The sequence below is a fragment of the Sus scrofa genome, chromosome 12, assembly GCF_054392235.1.
Source record: "Sus scrofa isolate SSC_HxYL_T2T_F1_AM1 chromosome 12, Sscrofa_HxYL_maternal_Yorkshire_Landrace_v2.0, whole genome shotgun sequence".
Taxonomy (NCBI): domain Eukaryota; kingdom Metazoa; phylum Chordata; class Mammalia; order Artiodactyla; family Suidae; genus Sus; species Sus scrofa.
This window is the reverse complement of record NC_139394.1, coordinates 63,745,074-63,753,385: the sequence shown is the minus strand read 5'-3', so window position 1 is coordinate 63,753,385 and position 8,312 is coordinate 63,745,074. Positions and strand designations below refer to the sequence as shown.

The following is an 8,312-nucleotide window of genomic DNA, read 5'->3' as shown; positions in this document are numbered from 1 at the left end:
AATCAACTATATGTTAATAAAAATGGTTTAAAAAAAGACTTAAAGAGGCAGGGTTTGGTGGTCTTGCAAAAACCAGAAAAAGTAACAGTGCAGGACTGCAGCCTTAACCAAATATTACAACCAATTGTAGCTGTCCTGTTGAAAGTGGTATCTTTATCAGAGACCAGCTGGTCAGTGGCCTGAAGCTATTGAACTGGCAAATGCATTCTTTTAAGACCCATCAAATAGGGGGAGGGAAGCCATTTGCATGCATATGGGATGGATAGCAGTGGACGTTGCTGTTCTTGCCCCAGAGATAGGTGCATTCCTTTCCTCTCTGTCACTGTATTGTTAAAAGAATCTGAGCCATCTGGGCATCCGGTAGAACACACAGGAGCCCTTATTGCTGACATCCTGTAAGCGGAACACAGAGAGGAGGGAGATAAGACGCAGGCATCTTCAAAGGAGGGAGGTACCCTATAAAGATGCAGAGGTCTGAGGCATCACTTAAGTACCGGAGGGTCTGTGCTGGGGGCAGACTGGGTTGTCCTTCCAAAGTAAAGCACATGCTATTGCTCCCTGTACTCAGTGCTACTAAGAAAGCAGGACAGGGCTCAGCTGGGACTACTGCTCTGACCCATTTACGTGGTGACGCTTGAAGGCAAAGCGTTCTAAGAGTTTCCATCCGAAGGAAGGGTGGGGATCAGGCTGCAGGGTGAGCAGCATCTCTTGAGATGCTTTGCGCGTCTCTAGCAACGCCCCACCATAAACTAACAGGGGTTTCTCCCAGTGCTGCTTCTCTTGAGCAAAGAAAGCCATCTGCAGCCGAGAGCAAGACACCGTTAGAACCACACACACTGGGTCTGCTGCTGATCTGTGATGGAGACCGAACATCTCACCAGGGGACATCAGATGGCCACGGAGCCAGAACTGCCCAAAACGAACTGGATACAGTCAGACCCACCTGGTCCTAAGGGTGGAAGGTTGTAGCAAGATAGAGGTAGGGCAGGTTCAAGTAGCACAGGTGGCCCGGGTACAAGGACTCCATCGGCTTCCTCTGTTGTAGGATGCCTCTTCGGCAGTGCACACCTTTGGCCTCACTGGTCCTTCTCTTATCTGGCTGGCTGATGAGAAAAACTGGCCAGCCCTACAGAGTCGCTGTTCCCCACCCCGGCCTGGTCACCTTGTCACAACCAGAGAGGAGATAGTATTGGAATCTAGTGGGTAGCCTGAGAAAAAGATGCTCCTGGAATCCAGCGGGTAGAAACCAAGGCTCCTGCTAAACCTCCTGCAGCACCACTGCTAAACCTCCGCAGGACACCACGACTCCCGATCCCAGTAAAGAATGATCTGGCCCCAAGTGCCAACGGTGCGGAGACGGACAGACTGATCGGCAAGAGCATCCTGTCCATCCAGCCCTCGCCTGGCTTGCCAGCAAAAGTCTGGCTCAGAGCATCCATCCACGTCTTAAAAACAAACAATACATTTTAGGCACAGAGCAGTTTAAAATCCATTTAAGGAAAGTAAATTTCCAATTCTGGGTTAATCTGGTCCCTAAAAATATATACATAGTTTACTTATCTGAACAGGACTTTCAACATTGCTGGGTGCGAAGGGCCTGTATTCAGATTAGGTCACTGACGCTAGAAGAATATTGGTTATATAGCTGCTTCAGATAAAAAAGCTGTGCCTTCTCTTAAGATAACTTGTACCTTTGGTCTTAAAGATGATGAGCGTTTGCAACCCCCCCAAACTGGTTTTCAACTTCAAAAAGGCAAACCTATGGCCTCTAGCAAGTACCCAGTCCGAGCAGCAAGCAAGGCAATGCACGCAGGAGGAAACTCACATACTCAGACAAAGGGACCACTACCCATGCTAGTTTCTCACAGCATATCGCTATCTTTCCTGCTAAACTATTTTTCTACAGAGGACGCACACATCAGAACCCATATATTTTTAAAAATCTTAGAAAGGTAGTTCCTGTCGTGGCTCAGGTGTAATGAACCCAACTAGCATCCATGAGGATGCTGTTTCAATCCCTGGCCCTGCTCAGTGGGTTAAGGATCTGGCTTTGCCAAGAACTGCAGTGGCTTGGATCTGGCGTGGCTGTGGCATAGGCTGGCCAATTCAACTCCTAGCCTGAGAACTTCCCTATATACTGTGTGCAGCCCTAAAAAGACAAAAAAAAAAAAAGCGAAAATCTTGGAGAGGTAATACGTAGTAGTCTCTTTATAGTATTTACATTTTGTAATTTTGTACAAATCACTTTTTGTCCATAAGTTATTTAGACACATACTTACAATTTTTCTATGTCTATGGCTTAATACTTTGATCATTTTTAGTTTTATTTTATCAAATTGTTAATTTTTTTTTTTTGTCTTTTTTTTTTTGCTATTTCTTTGGGCTGCTCCTGCGGTGTATGGAGGTTCCCAGGCTAGGGGTCTAATCGGAGCTGTAGCCACTGGCCTACGCCAGAGCCATAGCAACACAGGATCCGAGCCACATCTGCAACCTACACCACAGCTCACGGCAACACCAGATCGTTAACCCACTGAGCAAGGGCAGGGACCGAACCCACAACCCCATGGTTCCTAGTCGGATTCGTTAACCACTGCACCACAACAGGAACTCCTATTTTATCAAATTGTTAATTTGACAATTTTTGGGGACCTGAATTTTTTTTTTCATTTTTTAAGTTTTATTGAAGTAGAGTTGATTTACAATGTTGTGTTAATTTCTGCTGTACAAAAAAAGTGATTCAGTTATAAATAGACACATATTCTTTCTTTCTCAGATTCATTTCCCATACAGGTTATCACAGAATATTGAGTACAATTCCCTGTGCTAAATAGTAGGTCCCTATTGACCAAAAAGCTATATTCTATGAAGGCTGGATGTTAATTTTTCTTGCTCATTTGTTCATTTACAAAGGCATCAGTGCTATCTTACTGAATGCATCTTATTATTTCTCTGCATGCTGGTCATTTCTGCTTGTTTAATCTGTCACGAATAGAGAAATACATTAATATCTCCAACTGCTATTGCGTGCCCAATGTTTTAGCGTTTTTTGAAATGTTGTCTTTCTATTTAATTAAATTAATTTATTGATTGCTTTTTTTTGGCTGCACCCATGACACGCAGGGGTTCCTGGGCCAGAGGCCAAAGCTCCACCACAGCAGTGAAAACACTGGAGCCTGAACCCACGGTGCTATTTTATTCATCTCGTGCGTGTTTGTCCCGTTCATCAAAAGCAGTGAACTTTTGCTCCCCTATGTGATTTTGTCTGAAAGTGGGGCTCTGATTCTTCAGGCTTGCACCTGTCCTTTCTTTCATTTGAATTCGCCCAAAGTGCTCTGTCCAATATTTATTTCACTTTCAACATTCTGCCTGCCTTTGTTGGGGGTCTTCTCGTAGAGAAAGTGATTGGCTGGGTTTGGGGAAAACCGCTCAAGAGTCTTTGCCTTTTAAGAGGAGCACTTAACACCAGTGTTTATTAGCACAAAAGGCCTCTTTCGTGTTCTGACATATAGTTTTATACTTTTAAAATATTGTTTTGTGCCGTTTCATTTGTTACCCCTATTTGCTCTAGGCAACCTGTTTGCTTTGCTTTTCGTTTCTTTGATGTTTATCTTTGAATATTTCAAAAGCCCTCTTTGGCTTTGCGTGAACTCGCTCTCGAGAGTCGAGAAGGAAGCGGTATGTTGAGGACATGACCCTCGTTCTCCTCCTCCTCACACGTTTCAGTTTCTGTGACTATTAGCTGATGTTTTCAACACATTTCTTTTCCCCCTTGAAATCATGAATTTTACATTTTTCTTTGCAAGGAACCGATGCTTTGACTTTAGGTTGATTTTACCGCTAGATTTACATTTGTCCTGGAGAGAATTAGATAAACATGGGCCATGGTCTCCCTAGTTTTTCGTGCTAAATCCAACACCTTTATGGAAAAGATGACTCTCTCTCCCATTTTTTTTTCTTTTTTTCTTTCTTTTTTTTTTTTTCTCTTTTTTTTTTGCTTTGTAGGGCCACACTTGCGGCCTATGGAAATTCCCAGGCTAGGGGTCAAATTGGAGCTGCACCTGCCTCAGCCACAGCCACGCCAGATCCAAGGTGTGTCTGCGACCTACACCACAGCTCAAGGCAACACTGGATCCTTAACCCATGGAGCGAGGCTGGGGAATCGAACCCGCACCCTCATGGATACTAGTCGGATTCGTTTCTGCTGAGCCACAAAGGGAACTCACTCTCCCATTTTTAAGCTTGAAATATTTTACTATCCTCCAGTCGCCTGGAGACAATCTTCCAATAATGGTTTTCCATGGATCTTTTTCAAGCTCTGGTTTAATAACAGCATCTTTTTTTTTTTTTTGTCTTTTTGTTGTTGTTGTTGTTGTTGTTGCTGCTGCTATCTCTTGGGCCTCTCCCGCGGCATATGGAGGTTCCCAGGCTAGGGGTCCAATCGGAGCTGTAGCCACTGGCCTACGCCAGAGCCACAGCAACGCGGGATCCGAGCCGCGTCTGCAACCTACACCACAGCTCACGGCAATGCCGGATCCTTAACCCACTGAGCAAGGACAGGGACCGAACCCGCAACCTCATGGTTCCTAGTGGGATTCGTTAACCACTGCGCCACGACGGGAACTCCTAATAACAGCATCTTTTACTTTCCTCTATTTATCAAAGACAACTTGTATCTCAGTAGTTTGGACCCCACATTCTATTGGTGTTTCTCTGTTGTCTTATAGCTTGAATGCTGCAGAGGAGAAGTTAGCGGCCAGACTGGTTATTTATTGTTTTTATTTTATGCATAACCTTTTCTTTTTGGTGGAAGACTTTTAAGGTATATTAATCCGTTTAATTTAAACATTGCTCCAGAATTAAATGAACATTTTCGTATTGTTTTGCTTAGAGCAGAAGCTTGCTTTCTGTATGTAGCTTTTTTTTTTTTTTTAAGTTAGAGTCTTGAAGACGAACTTGTATTTTTCTTTGGTAATTACTTGGGCTCCATTTCTTCCACGCTTTCCTCCTTCGGCCTTGGCTCGGGGTCCTCCACATCTGTCACTTCCTTTCCCGTCACTTCCCTTTGGATCTTCCCTCCCCATCCTCTGCATGGATTTAATTTCTTCTGCAGTGTCATTTATGTTTCTCTCTCTCTCTTTCTTTTTTTTTAACTCCCCAAAGTGTAATTTCTAGCAGGCTTCGCCCAAGGCGGCTCCACTCTAAAATTCCCCCTGCTCGTGCTATCTTGATCTTGGAGTCTCATGAAGAAAGAGAATTTGTGGCCACTCCAGCCCCCTGGCTCTGCCCATCTCTGTGTCTTCCTCCAGTCCTTTCTGTAGCCAGATGGACTCTTCTTAGAACAAACGCATTGCATATAGCCAGCCATTTCTATCACTATCCGCCCAATGCCTGCACAGACTCAATGTCCAAGAAGGTTTTAGAAGGACAGAGGGTGAAGTGAGATGAGGGGAAGGACACAGCTGTACTCCTGACGCCCCCACAAGAACCTCTTGTGTGCTGCCCCCCCCCACCCCCGCCCCAATCCAGGTTTGGGTTTGGCCTAATCCTGGACCCCTGATGGCACATCTCTCTGCCGTTCCATGTGAAGCCTGTTTCCAGTTCATCTTCACCTGCCTCTTAAGTCCAGAATTCCTCCCAGCGAGACTGAGCATGCTTCCTAGTCACAGGAAAGACCTCACTTAAAAACCCAAACCACCCACTGTGCCATCGCAGTGGCCTCCCAAGGATTTGGGGAAGGCCTTTCCTTTTCCTGTCCTTTTCCTACTCCTCGTAAAGTTCAATTACATTTTTGGTTAATTCACTAGATTGAAGTTAGGCGATTACAAAAATGTAAGTATTATTCGTTGCTGAGCCAAGTAATAGATTATTAATACATGTTCCTTCTTTTCCCTCCTCTAAGTTTATAATTGCCTTATTTTTTTCATTTAAATTTTTAAAATATATCTCTATTACTGATACTTCCCAAGCTCTCTAATGGAATTATTAAAAACTCTGAATTTTGTCTTTCGACATGCTCAAGGTTTGGTGCTCAGGAAAGCTCAGACATCATAGAAATGATATAATTTGGAGAGAAAAGCCTTTCCTGGTTCCTCAGAACTGGAAATAATTTATTTTTTGAGAATTCCCACTGATCACATGCATTTCTCACGTCATGGAGAGCATTCTGCCTTATCAGCTATTTGTCTGCATATCTTCTCTCTTCTTTTTTCTCTTTCTTTACCTTTTTATTTTTTTAGTCTTTTTAGGGCCACTCCTGCAGCTTATGGAGGTTCCCAGGTTAGGTGTCTAATCGGAGCTGTAGCTGCCATCCTACACCACCACCACAGTAACATGGGACTGAGCCGTGGCTGCAACCCATACCACAGCCCATGGCAGTGCCAGGTCCCTGACCCACTGAGTGAGGCCAGGGATTGAACCCGCATACTCATGGATACTAGTTTGGTTGTTACCTCTGAGCCACGATGAGAACTCCTTACCTTTTCTCCTAGACTCTTTTCTCCTTGAGGGCAGGGTCTGTGTCTGATTTCTTGTTCCTTAGTATTCATTGCTGTGCAGTAAAACCAAGTGAGAGAATGAATGGATAAATTCTGTCATCCACTCTGTAGTGTGTTTCTTTCGTGTCCCTGTTGAATGAGTACAGTGGGTCTGATGGAGTGAGATTGGATTTCATGGACTTGATCTGTACACTGTGTTGAAACACTTAAGCAAATGTTATATCAATGAAAATAAGGGCTTTCAGTTACTTCTTTAACGAGTGGCAGAACTGGGGTGCAAAGCCAGGTCTGGTTAGCTGCTGGGCCCCTTCCACCACCCAAAACCGTAGTCCAGGCTCCACCAAGCCCGGGGGCCACTCCTTAACTCTGTATGTGTTCCTTGGTCACTAAGACTTTTCCCATTTCTACGCAGGAATGCTAGCCTTCTTTTCCTCCATACCACTTCAAAGTCCATCATGTTTACAAATAAACATCCTTAAGTTCTAATAATTCAATAATTCACTAAATTCAAATAATTCATTTTCATGGGCGTTCTGATTCCATCTGAAAATCTAAAAACAGTTTGTTCAGTTTCTGAGCATAGGGGGCTCTCTGTTCACTTCTAGTACAGATTTCCCAAGACCACCTCCTGGATGTGTAAAGGCATGAAAAGATTTCTCTCCGGTGAGGTATGGCCCAGTTCAAGCTTGTTTTCCGTTTGGAAATCCCTGAAGACAAACACCTGCATTCCAGGTCACCCGTAAGCATCCCAGAGCCAAAACATCTCTCAGCTTCTGACAGCTCCCTGCCAAGTCCACCAGCAGAGGGCGCCTGGCCATCAGCAATAGTGGCAGAAACTTTTCTAATGGGGTCGGGGTTTGTTACCTTTTATTCTGAGCTGCCAATTAGTAGCAGAGTGTGCAAACTCTTTTTCTCCACACTTTGCAACTGTCTTGCATCATGTAAAGGAGACTGCCCCTTTGCAAGTTACACGTGGTGGCAGGGGTTTGAGGCTGGGGCAAGGGGCCCCAGGAGAGAGGAAAACAGGTCTTTCCCTGTATCCCAAGGACCAGAAAGGATTCTAGGCAGGCTGTTCATCCTGGCTTGGTGTTTACCTGGTTCATCTCTAACAAGGCGGCCACCGGCGTGTGGCTTTCTCAGCTACTTAGAAAGTCTTGTATGTGAAAAGATCGAATGTGTTTAATTTTCTTTAAAGTGTCCGTAGAGCTTACGCCAGATGTCAGGGAACCACATAACCCCAGACTGTTAGCAGGGACTTGGAAGATTCTGTAGGACACCGGTACTCTTATTTATACTAAAACCTAATGCTCTACCATTTGGAAAAGTGGGCGATGTCTTCTCTTTGCTTCCTGCCTAATCTTGTGGGACAGCGGGTGTGGCTAAGCTAGGCGTCAGGGAGCAGTTTGAGAGGGGCTGAAACGGGAAGGCAGTCCACTCATCAAGACCACTGCCCAGCCCCCGTCCCCTCCACACCAAGGGGCGGAGCTAGGCCTGGAGTCTGTGGGTACCAGGAGGGCAGTAGAAACAGCTAAGTCAAGTTCATCCATAACCTATTCTGAGCGAGAGGCTATGTCAAGGGCTTCTCGTGGCGGGTTTACCCAGTTCCCACAACGGCCCCATGAAATGTTAGTTTAGTGACTCACAGGTGAGAACAGAGCCACAGGGAAGTTTAAGATGCATATCCAATGTGACTTCGGCAGGGATGCTGCGATTCAAACTTGGACCTCGTACACTCTGACGCGCGATCCCTTCCACCAGGCTGTGCTGCCGGGGACCCCGGGCCGCATCTCTCTCTAGGCACGGCTGCCCTAGGGATTT

General features: G+C 45.2%; 1 non-coding gene across 1 annotated transcript; it reads right to left on the bottom strand.

The window, feature by feature from the left end:
- Positions 1–6,811: 6,811 nt before the first annotated feature.
- Positions 6,812–6,938, bottom strand: LOC146398418 (U6atac minor spliceosomal RNA). Its single transcript, XR_014822148.1, has one exon. It is a non-coding gene; the product is annotated as a U6atac minor spliceosomal RNA (small nuclear RNA).
- Positions 6,939–8,312: the final 1,374 nt, after the last annotated feature.